This window comes from Triticum dicoccoides, chromosome 6A (genome assembly GCF_002162155.2).
Source record: "Triticum dicoccoides isolate Atlit2015 ecotype Zavitan chromosome 6A, WEW_v2.0, whole genome shotgun sequence".
Classification (NCBI taxonomy): Eukaryota; Viridiplantae; Streptophyta; class Magnoliopsida; order Poales; family Poaceae; genus Triticum; species Triticum dicoccoides.
In genome coordinates, this window is record NC_041390.1 from 33,031,061 (window position 1) to 33,043,510 (window position 12,450).

Here is a 12,450-nt window from a genome sequence, read left to right on the forward strand (position 1 = left end):
AGATAAAAACCTCAAAAACCCCTAAAAATATAAAAACCTTAAAACCAACATAGTGATAAATGGAAACCGTGCTTGTAAAAAAATGCCCACATGTATTCTGCAGAACTTGGGTGTTATTTGTTTCAGAAAGTAGCTCTTTTTTTGAAAGCTTTCAGAATGTAGCTCTATTCCCATAGAAGTTATTTTGGTTTCATAATATGTACGTCAACACAAAATTTAACCGATACATATTTTATGTTTGTGTGCTATAGAAGAAAGACAAATAAGTGGATTGCTATTTGCTGTTATGAGCCTACAAAACCAACTTTTTTAATGTATCTTAAAGCATCTACAGTCGGACTCCTCAAATTGACCGGGCAGACACATGATCACTGACCGGACAGAAGAGAGAAAGAAAAGTTGACCCAACAGAGCCCCTCAAAGTCTCCTCAAATGCTTGGGTTGTCCGGCAATACTCATATTACCCTCATGTATGAGGGAAACGAGCCAGGTTGTGGCCTAGTTGAGGAAAAATGATGCAAGAAATGATGTACTCATGTTGTTTTTGCTTGCATGATGGTTGGTGGGGTTTGATAGAATACAAGCTCACACGTTTGGTAGTAGCGGCGTTCCGTATGCGCAATGAGAGAAGAATGCAACCTGACACAGAAAAAAAAAACGGATCTTTCTCACCTCGTGGTCCGCGTGAAACTACATGAATGAAAATGGCCAATTCGGTCGTACCTCCTTAGCCTGGCCCTCGAGTGCTTTAAACAAAATGCAATGCTGGAAATTGATCTGAGCCAAGCAACCAAACACCGGACGAAGTATTTTTTATATTCATATGCAGTCTACCAACCACCATACAGCAAACCACTCATATTTCCGTATGCTCAGTCGTATTTCTCGGTGCATTTATTTCCAGCTAACCTAGCGAGACACTAGCACCCATCTCCTCGCGTTTCTGCATGGTGGGGATAGCGAGACCCATCGCACCCGAGGCCCAAAAATTCATACTCAAAAAAGGAAGATAAAAAATCAGGAAGGAGTGTTTTGGTCCTAACGCTTCTGGATGAATAGTACCCAAAAAATAGTAGACTGTTCTTAAAAAAATGATTTTTTATAGTTGTCCGTGTTAGTGTCACAAGCATGTTTAACAATTTTCATACAAAACAGAGTAGTAGTGTTTCGTCGATGAAAAAGCAAATTTAAGATAACATTTGGTGTTCAAATTTATTTATTTTGTACAGGCCAAAATATTTAACTTTTTTTCTAAACCTTTGCAGATAGCATTTGGATGTAACTATAAATAACAACAACAACAACAATAACAAAGCCTTTAGTCCTAAATAAGTAGGTGTAGGCTAGAGGTGAAACCTGTAAGATCTCCCAACCAACTCATGGCTCTGGCACATGGATAGCAAGCTTCTACGCGTCCATGTCCATAGCTTGCTCTTTGGTGATATTACAATCCTTCAGGTCTTTCTTAATTGACTCCTCTCATGTCAAATTCGGTCTATCCCGCCTTCTCTTGACATTCTCCACACTCTTTAGCCGTCTGCTACGCACTGAAGCTTTTGGAGGCCTGCGCTGAATATGCCCAAACCATCTCAGACGGTGTTGAACAAGCTTCTCTTCAATTGGTGCTACCCCAACTCTATCTCGTATATTATAAATCCGGACTCAATCCTTTCTCGTGTGGCCACACATCCATCTCAACATATGCATCTCCGCCACACCTAACTGTTGAACATGCTACCTTTTAGTCGGCCAACACTCTGCGTCATACAACATTGCGGGTCAAACCGTCGTCCCGTAGAACTTGCCTTTTAGTTTTTGTGGCGCTCTCTTGTCATAGAGAATGCCAGAACCTTGGCGCCACTTCATCCATCCAATCTTGATTCGATAGTTCACATCTTCATCAATACCCCCATCCTCCTGCAGCATTGACCCCAAATACCGAAAGGTGTTCTTTTGAGGTACCACCTGGCCATCAAGGCTAACCTCCTCCTCCTCACACCTAGTAGTACTGAAACTGCATAGCATGTACTCGGTTTTAGTTCTACTAAGCCTAAACCCTTTCGATTCCAAGGCTTGTCTCCATAACTCTAACTTCCTATTTACCCTCGTCCGACTATTGTCAACTAGCACAACATCATCCGCAAAGAGCATACGCCATGGGATATCTCCTTGTATATCCCTCATGACCTCATCCATCACCAATGCAAAAAAGATAAGGACTCAAAGCTGACCCCTGATGCAGTCATATCTTAATCAGGAAGTCATCAGTGTCGACATCATTTGTTCAAACACTTGTCACAACATTATCGTACATGTCCTTGATGAGGGTAATGTACTTTGCTAGGACTTTGTGTTTCTCCAAGGCCCACCACATGACATTCCGCGATATCTTATCATAGGCCTTCTCCAAGTCAATGAACACCATATGCAAGTCCTTCTTTTGCTCCCTATATCTCTCCATAAGTTGTCGTACTAAGAAAATGGCTTCCATGGTCGACCATCCAGGCATGAAACCAAACTGATTTTTGATCACGCTTGCCATTCTTCTTAAGCGATGCTCAATGACTCTCTCCCATAGTTTCATTGTATGGCTCATCAGCTTAATTCCATGGTAATTAGTACAACTCTGGACATCCCTTGTTCTTGAAGATTGGTACTAATATACTCCATCTCCATTCTTCTGGCATTTTGTTTACTCGGAAAATGAGGTTGAAAAGCTTGGTTAGCCATACTATCACTATATCTCTAAGACCTTTCCACACCTCAATTGGGATACAATCAGGGCCCATCGCCTTGCCTCCTTTCATCCTTTTGAAAGCCTCCTTAACCTCAGACTCCTGAATTCGCTGCACAAAACGCATAATGGTCTCATCAAAGGAGTCGTCCAGTTCAATGGTAGAACTCTCATTCTCCCCATTGAACAGCTTGTCGAAGTACTCCCACCATCTATGCTTAATCTCCTCGTCCTTCACCAAGAGTTGGCCTGCTCCGTCCTTAATGCATTTGACTTGGCCAATATCCCTCGTCTTCATCTGTCGGATCTTGGCCATCTTATAGATGTCTCTTTCACCTTCCTTCATGTCTAACCGTTGGTAGAGGTCCTCATAAGCCCGACCCCTTACTTCACCAACAGCTCGCTTTGCAGCCTTCTTCGCCATCTTGTATTTCTCTATGTTGTCTGCACTCCTATCCACGTATAGGCGTCTGAAGCAATCTTTCTTCTTTTTAATCGCCTTCTGGACATCATCATTCCACCACCAGGTATCCTTATCTTCGCTTCTCCTTCCCCTGGACACTCCAAACACCTCTGAGGCCACCTTACGAATGCAAGTCGCCATCTTCATCCACACATTGTCCGCATCCTCTCCTTCCTCCCAAGGGCCCTCCTTAATGACCCTCTTCTTGAACGCCTGAGCTACCTTTCCCTTGAGCTTACACCACTTCGTTCTAGCAACTTTGGCACGCTTATCCTGATGGACACAAATCCGAAAGCGGAAGTCGGCAACCACCAGCTTATGCTGGGGTACAACACTCTCTCCAGGTATCACCTTATAGTCTAGGCACGCGCGCTTATCTTCTCTTCTCGAGAGGATGAAATCAATATGGCTAGAGTGTTGGTCACTACTAAAAGTCACCAGATGTGATTCTCTCTTTTTAAAGAGGGTGTTAGCTACAATCATGTTGTAGGCTAGAGCAAAGCTTAAGACATCTTCTCCTTCTTGATTCCTGACGCCATAGCCAAAGTCCCCATGCACCCTTCAAAACATGTGTTAGATGTACCCACGTGGCCGTTGAGGTCTCCTCCTATGAAGAGCTTCTCACCAATCGGTACACTCCTAACCATGTTCTCCAGGCCTTCCCAGAACTCCCTTTTGGTGTTCTCATTATGGCCTACTTGCCGGGCATACACGCTGATAACATTGAGAACCAAGTCCTCAACTACCAGCTTGACCAGGTCCCCACGTCTCTTGACGTCTACCACTCCATACTTGAGGCTCTTGTTGATCAAGATGCCTACGCCATTTCTGTTTGCGGCCGTCCCCGTGTACCACAGCTTGAAGCCGGTATCCTCCACCTCCTTCGCTTCTGTCCTCTCCATTTGGTTTCTTGGACGCAAAGGATAACAACACCTCTCCTCACCGTTGCATCAACTAGCTCCCGAAGCTTCCCTGTCAGAGACCCTACGTTCCAGCTATCTAAGCGAATCCTCCTAGGCTCGGCTAGCTTTCTTACCCTTCGCACTCGTCGAGTCAAATGCAAAGACCCTTGCTCATTTTGCACTACATCCGGGTGCCGATGTAGCGCGCCACTAAGGATGCGACGACCCGATCCTCGCTCACTTGCCACCGTATCCGGATCAAGATACGGCGCGCAGTTTTCATCTCCATAAGAGTGGCTGAGTTTTCACGTTAGCTCGCCAAACCTATCATAACCCTCCTCCTTTACCCGGGCTTGGGACAGGCTATGTAACTATAAATACATAAAAAAATTGTTGGAATTTTTGACATTTCAAAAGTTATTTTTCGGGCGTAGAAACACGTGTCCCTGGGAGCCAAAATGGATATCCGCAATTCCAGGATGATTCTACTTAGACAGGGCAAGATCCTTCCAATTTGTCTATAAAAAAGACACATGCATACACTGTCCTGTATGTGTATTTCATTTCTCAAGAGGTTAACTCATGAACGAATTCGGTTATTTTCCAGACAGGAATGGGTGGGCTGTATTGATAATCTTTGCTGCCAAATCTCTGACAGGTACATTTCCATGCCATAGTACTGAGCATGACACCACCCAGAGCTAAACTATAGACACTGAACTCAATGAAGACGGTAAGCACAAAGATATCTTTGCTTCTCGAGAGAGCATGCCATGGGCGAGCCATATCGAAGTTACTGGTTTTGGGGGCAGACCTCAGTACTGTTTCATTTCATTTCATCAGTTTCTATGGTCATACGCCCCATACCTGCCTCGGCAGCGAAGTCGATGGCCTTCAGGCTGTCGACCGTCTCAGCGCGCATGAAGAGTGTCAGACCGTCAGCTACTCGGCTACATGAGAAAGTTTGTCATCCCAATCTCTGAGCGTCAGACCGTCTCAACCCCATGTCCCATGCTTGTTTCTCGCCAGGACGAGCCGTCGATGTTGATTTACGGCGAGTCTCCAGGTGGCTTGGACCAGCTTTTGACAGTACCTGTAGCTCTCTGTTCATACCGTTAGTGATCTCAGAAATAAGTTGTAGGGCAGATGAGGCGGCAGCCAGAAGGGAAGACTTGTCGCCAGCACTGGCAGCATTATGGCACAGGCCATAATATCTCCAGGTGTTCAGCCTTCACCATATCCCACATAAATTAGAAGAAAATTATCCCAGTAGCAGCATTGCTACTGAATATGTGCAAATTAGCACAACTCATAAAGGCGTCCCTGGAGCAATGATATCTCTTTGAAATACAGATCGAGACACACAAAAAGGATGAACAAACGTCATGGGCATAAGCATGGATATTGCGGGACCTGAGCAAACGATGATGGAAAAAAAAATGCAACGCAGGCAAATGAAACGTAATATTCAGTGACAAGGCCAACGCTAATGCATTAACAGAAGGAAGTTAATTTCTCTTCAAGCTAGTTCCAATCTTTCCTAGAGAAATCAGATAACAGACGGGCAGTTCATAAGTCAGAAGATTAACTCCAGTTACAGTTGACCAGGACATGTTAATTCCTACAAGTTCACGGCACATTTGACCAGGGCATGACACATAGCGGGTCAAATTCCCTTGTGGAGCACATTACAGGCCCCATGCGCAGCATACAGGATGGAAGAGCCTGAAACAAAGAGTTCATTTCTGCATCTCAGCCATCCGAAACCTAACTCTTGTTACCTGTCGACCAATCAGTGAAGCCAGTCAAACAGATTTCTAATACTCAATTATTTGATGCATGGAAATTATCTCACAACTTGTGTACGGTTCGGACAGTAAGCATTAGAGCTTCGATGATGTGGAAATTGTGCCAAAGGCTTTAGGTCAAATCAACTCAGCAATATTGGAGAAAACCAACAGTACAAAGCGAGAACATCAATAGGACGACAGTTAATTGAGCTGAATCGTTTGGTTTCTAGCTCATGGGCATACTCATTAGAAATGTACAAGCTAGATAGTCACTAAAAAATGAACTTAATCAAATTCATGCAGTGGAAGCCTCGGGGATTTTATAATGCATCATTTTATGAATTGATACTTCCTTCGGTTAAAATAGACAACGCCTTTTTTACTCCATACAGTGTCAAAAACGAAACATTGGCAACTACTCATGACGAGAGAAGTGTTTAGTATGAATCTAGACAGGTCATTTTGATCATGGATTCAGTACAGAAATTATTAAGCATCTATAATGACAAAAGTCGCAGAAATTATACTGCACATAAACCACTACAACAGCCAATATGTACTTTGGATAAGACACACTATGTTGGAGGTTATGAGAATTAGACTGACAAATAGATATACGTCGTGAAAATATTAAACCAGACCCACCTAAAATTAGCATAATTGTACAATAACTGCAAGCGAGCATTATGTATTATAATGTTCCTGGATGGGCAGTAATGTGAAATGTTTTCCCTAAGAAAGCAATAGTGTGATGCTTGTAATAACAAAGCAAGTTTGAAGCCAAGAGCTGAGGTGTTGTTACTTGCTAGTTACCAATACAAATTTGAATTCATGGAGCAATAAAGTACTCCCTCGAAGGGAATTCATGGAGCAGTACTAAAGCAATATTGTGAACTAGTGTAGTGTTAAAAACGCTCTTATATTATGGGACGGAGGAAGTAAAACATAACCACAGGAGAAAATGCAACATAGCAACCAGGAAAAGTAAAACAGAAAATACCCTCGAAGGAAAATAAAGGGAAAATATTCTGCTACCACTAACAAATAGTTACCTGATCAATAAATCACAAATTCAAGATAGCATCTATCCAGACAGATCATATTATGCATCGCACAAAAGTTTAGCTCCACCGTGTCCACCACCAATGCGAGCATCTACAAAAATAGGAAGGCAAGGAACTAATGAGATTCCAACAAACATTTAAATACGTACGAGGGCATTAACTAGATATTTAAATAAACACACTGCTATAAATCAAGAAAACAGTTCAGTTGTATCTCATAATGAAATCCTTGACCATGTCAATAGGCCTGCAATGATAAAGAAAATAGTTCGCTTATTATACACATAATATGCCAACCCCAAATAAATTGCTTTTGCCAATCATCATGTCCGTTGTTTTACTGTATGGACATCCATATATAGAATAAACAGATAAAGTGTCTGCTACCTCTGACTCAAACCACATAACACAATAACAACAATACAAGACTATAAAATACTAACTTTGTTTCTTTTTACCTGCGGTATAGACACCTTCAAATGGATAAAAGTGAAACCAGCAGTAGGATTCAAAAAGTTTCTTAAACTGCAATGGTTCAAACTGGACCATGAAGACGCCGATAAATGTCCGCACTAACACCGCATTATTGTCCTCAGCAAACCAGAGTATCCTTGGGCTTTGACTCCCCTCCTCTGAATTCATGGAAAGTAGCTTGTCTAGTGCAACAGTTCTTCCCAGCACCCATGAAGCTACACCATCACAGTCCGTCTTCCTCTTCCATAGCTGGATGCAGTAGCCCGACAGGAAGAGGAAACCAAGGCCACCACCCTCCCCGCATCGACGTCCACTGGCACATCTATCACACTTAGGCTCTGCCTATCCACATTAAATTCAAGTATTCCAAACCAATTCCCAGTAAGCAGCCAGTAAACGGAACTCCCAACCATCACAGAGCAGACGACCAAAATCCTGGTGGGTACATCACTGGTAGGATCCTTGGCCGGAAGCAGTGTCGAGGTCTCCGACGAGTACACCGAGGCCACAGCCTGTGTAAGCTGCATGCCGCTGTTGCCTACCAAGACAACCTGGAAATGGCGGGCCTCTCCGGCAGCACGAAGCACCGCCCTGGGGGGATGTCTAGGAAGTGCTGGTCACCCGTGACGGGATCCCATACCAGGAGCTGGTTCCGCGTCCAAAGGAAGATGAGCACGAGGCCATGGCGGCATCCGAGGATCATGAAGGCGTCGCGGGCGGCGATGGGAAAGGGGAAGCGGGCTTGCGGCACGCGATTGGGGGCCTCCAGCGTAGGTTCGAAAAGGACGGTGTAGAGAGTTTGGACGAAGAAGAGCCCAAAAGAAAGGGAAGCCCAAAACAAGGTTTGGAGACTGAAAGCCCACGAAGAGTGAAAACCCCAAGAAGGTTTTGAAGTTTGTGAATTGTCAGGGAAATGAAAATCTCAAAACAACATAGTGATATGTAGGGATGTACCGGATCAACCTACTTATTTTTAGATAATAATAATAACCTACTTCTAAAAATACGACCACTTGTGTCCTGCAAAATTGTTGTGCTACCTTTTGTCGTTGTTCTCTCTAGAACTCAACTAATCATATTTCTGGACGGTTTTTAGGCGGCTATAATTCATCCCTAGTTCCTACTATGTTTTCTTGAGGATATTGAGAGTTTATTTTAAACATGCAAGTTCGAAATGTTGTGTGTACTGGTGTGGCCCTCTAAAACAAGTGAACCATGTCCCCCCACCGTCGCAGTGAACATGATGTTGTATGATTATGAAATGAAGTCTTCCGCAAAAAAAAAAAGATTGTGAAATGAAGTACATGTGGCTTTATTCCATCGAAAAACTCTTTTTGGACACGTACCACTTTTTAAAATAACTCACTGTATCAAATAAATCTGGATTTTTTTTATACATGTACATACGGATGTAAGTATGTCTTTATAAAATTTCACGGTTACATATTTTATTTTATGGACTGCACACAAACAACATTGACACATATTTTTGTTTGTGATAGCGATTATGTTTTTGAGTTTTGGCCACATCTCTCCTCTCTTTTTTCATGCTTTTGAACTCTTTATTTATACCCGTCTCATTAATGAATCATTATTTCAGCATCCTTCCTTTCAAGCAATTTAATTTGTCCCCTGGGCTTGTTGTATTCAGCAAGCGGTCTTTTAGTTCCACAATTGGGATGTGAGGGTCATGCGACTTTGTCAAACATATATGTTGCAGGTTTTTCACTAGAGGCTTGTAAGAACCCACCGATGTGAATGGGTGATCAAGAAACGACAAGTCTGGTCAAACTTTTTTTTATTGTACAATTATTTTTGATATAGTTTACCACTCATGCGAAGTGGTTAAACTTGATGTAACTTTGTTTATACCAAGGGTCTCAGTTGGCCGTGTTTTTTCATACATCAATTTTAGACCCTTTTTACCATCTTTCTTTGATCAATAAAAATTATTTCATTCGCTTCAGTGCTACGAAGAAGCCCAAGGATGTTTTAAAATAAGGAATGGAGGGAGTATTAACAACCTACCTACTTCTTTTTAGATAATAACCTACTCTTAAAAATATCACCACTTGTCACCCTTGAAAGCTTTTGTATGGAATTGAGCCTAATTTCGGTACTGTCAACTGACACCGGTGACCTACTTCCCTAGCAGAGTAGGCGGCGGACCGGGAAGATTTTCTTACCTTGCTTCGTGAACATTTGCGGTGAGCTCAGGAACACATTAAAGCTCAAACAAACAAACATCGTTGTATGCCGATGAGGTCGGGAGGGGGGATGTGGGAAGGGTGTGATAGAGTCTCTGGATCGGATAGGCTAGAAACTCCCGATGAACCTACCTTCTCCTGGTCCAGATGAGGAACTCCTGGTGTCGGCCATGATGACGGTGGCCGGTGATGGCAGTGAGTGGATGGCGGCGGTAGTGGAGCTTCCCGTGAGCACCGCGCTAACCCTAGATCGGTAGGGAATACCGATGGGGTTTGCGGCAGCGATTAACCTCGTAAGTCGTGCCCCGGCCCCCACCTTTGCTTATATAGCGCGGGTCATAGGGGCTCACCAACCATAATGGATTGGGCGCCCCCGATCAGGGCGCATTGACCAAGGGCCTGGCAGGCCGTTGGGCCTGCACAGAGGAGATCAACCTAACATTCTCCCCATTGATCTCAACTTTACTTTTAACTTTATACTTTCTAGTTTATTTGTTTCATCATATATTGGTACATAGAGCATGTTTCATCGTCACAACTTAATTGCCGATAGAATCATACAGCTACAACATACGTTATGTTCAGAAGCAAATTCTGTTCCTTTTGGGCCTATCCAGAAATTATAAGGCTTTCCCTTAAACCCATGTCGGCTAAGTGTTCCTTGAACACAATGGGTGGTAAGCCTTTCGTTAGCGGATCCGCACGCATATCCTTTGTCCTTATATGCTCGAGACTTATAGTTTGATCCTGGATTTTATCTTTCACAACATAATACCTTATCTCTATTGTTTTGGCAGCATTACTCGACTTGTTGTTGTGAGCGCAAAATACTGCGGGTTGGTTGTCGCAGTACATCTTTAGTGGTTTGTGAATATAATCTACCACTTTCAAGTCGGGTATAAATTTCTTTAGCCATATCGTCTGCCCCGTGGCCTCGAAGCATGCTATAAATTCTGCATACATCGTGGATGATGCAACTATCGACTGCTTGGAGCTTTTCCACGAATAGCTCCCTCAGCGAGAGTGAATACGTATCCTGACGAGGATTTTCTACCATCTCTCTCCCCCACAAAATCTGCGTCGGAATACCCTTTTATCTCTAGGGAATCACTTCTCCTGTATATTAGCATGTAGTCATTTGTGTCTTGTGCATAATGCAATGCTTTATTTACCATCTTCCAGTGCTCTATGCCTGAATTCTCTTCATATCTACCGAGTACCCCGGTGATAAAAGCTAAGTCAGGGCGAGTGCACACTTGTGCATACTGTAAGCTGCCAACAGCCAAAGCATATGGTACTGCTTTTATTTGATCGATCTCGTACTGATTCTTGGGACATTGGAATTTCTCAAAACTATCACCCTTGACTATAGGAGCAGGTGTGGCTCGCATGCATATTATACTTTTAAGAACCTTTTTCAAATTATGCCTTGTGCGATAGTCCTAAGACTCCATTGTTCCTATCTCAATGAATTTCTATGCCCAAAACATATGATGCTTCACCAAGATCTGTTATGTCAAAAATTTGAGAATAAAAACTTCTTTGTTTCTTGTAGTAGACTAACATCACTGCTAGCAAGCAGGATATCATCCACATACAAGATAGGAAAATATATTTCCCATTTTAAACTTTACATAAATGCAGTTATCCTCAATTTTTTCTTTAAATCCTAAACTTTTAATCGTTTGATTAAACTTTAGATACCACTATCTAGAGGCTTGCTTTAATCCATAAATGAATTTCTTCAGGCGGCATCCCATATTTTTCTTGCCTTCCATGATAAAACCCTTGGGTTGTTTCATGTAGACATTTTCTTTTAAATCCCCGTTGAGAAATGACGTCTTTACATCCATTTGATGCAACTCTAAATCAAAATGAGCAACTAATGCCATTATAATTCTGAAGGAATCCTTACATGAGACTGGAGAAAATGTCTCATTGTAATATATCCCTTCTCTTTGTGTAAATCCTTTTGCCACGAGTCGTTTCTACATTTCCTTTAAAGTCATACTTAATTTTATAGACCCATTTGCAGCCTACTGTTTAGACTCCTTTAGGAATTTCCTCTAAGTCCCAAACATCTTTGGAACTCATCGTTTTCATCTCGTCTTCCATTGCCTTTATCCACATCGATGAATGAGGGCTTCTCATGGCTTCTTCATATGAGGTGGGATCTTCTTCTGTATGAACCATTTCCGTGTTATAAACTTTATAATCAGTAGAAATAGCTGACTTTTGGTGTCTTGTAGACCTTCTAAGGGCCTCGGTTTCTGGCACATTCTGTGCCTCAACTTCTGACACTTTTTCTAAAATTTGTTGTTGCACCTCCCTTTCATGCTCAACAACGGGTTCAGTCGGCTCCTGACGAACAGGTTCTGGGTCTACTCCCATAGTTGTCATTGATGGAGTTGCAACTGGTAGTGAGAAAAATGGCTCTGATACCATTGATAGGGTCTCTGGATCGGATAGGCTAGAAACTCCCGGTGAACCTACCTTCTCCTGGTCCAGATGAGGAACTCCTGGTGCCGGCCATGATGACGGTGGCTGGTGATGGCAGTGAGTGGATGGCGGCGGTAGTGGAGCTTCCCGTGAGTACCACGCTAACCCTAGATCGGTGGGGAATATCGATGGGGTTTGCGGCAGCGATTAACCTTGTAAGTCGTGCCCCGGCCCTACCTTTGTTTATATAGTGCAGGTCACAAGGGCCCACCAACCATAATGGGTTGGACGCCCCCGATCAGGGCGCATTGACCAAGGGCCTGGCAGGCCATTGGGCCTGCACAGAGGAGATCAACCTAACAGGGTGGAGTCCAGCG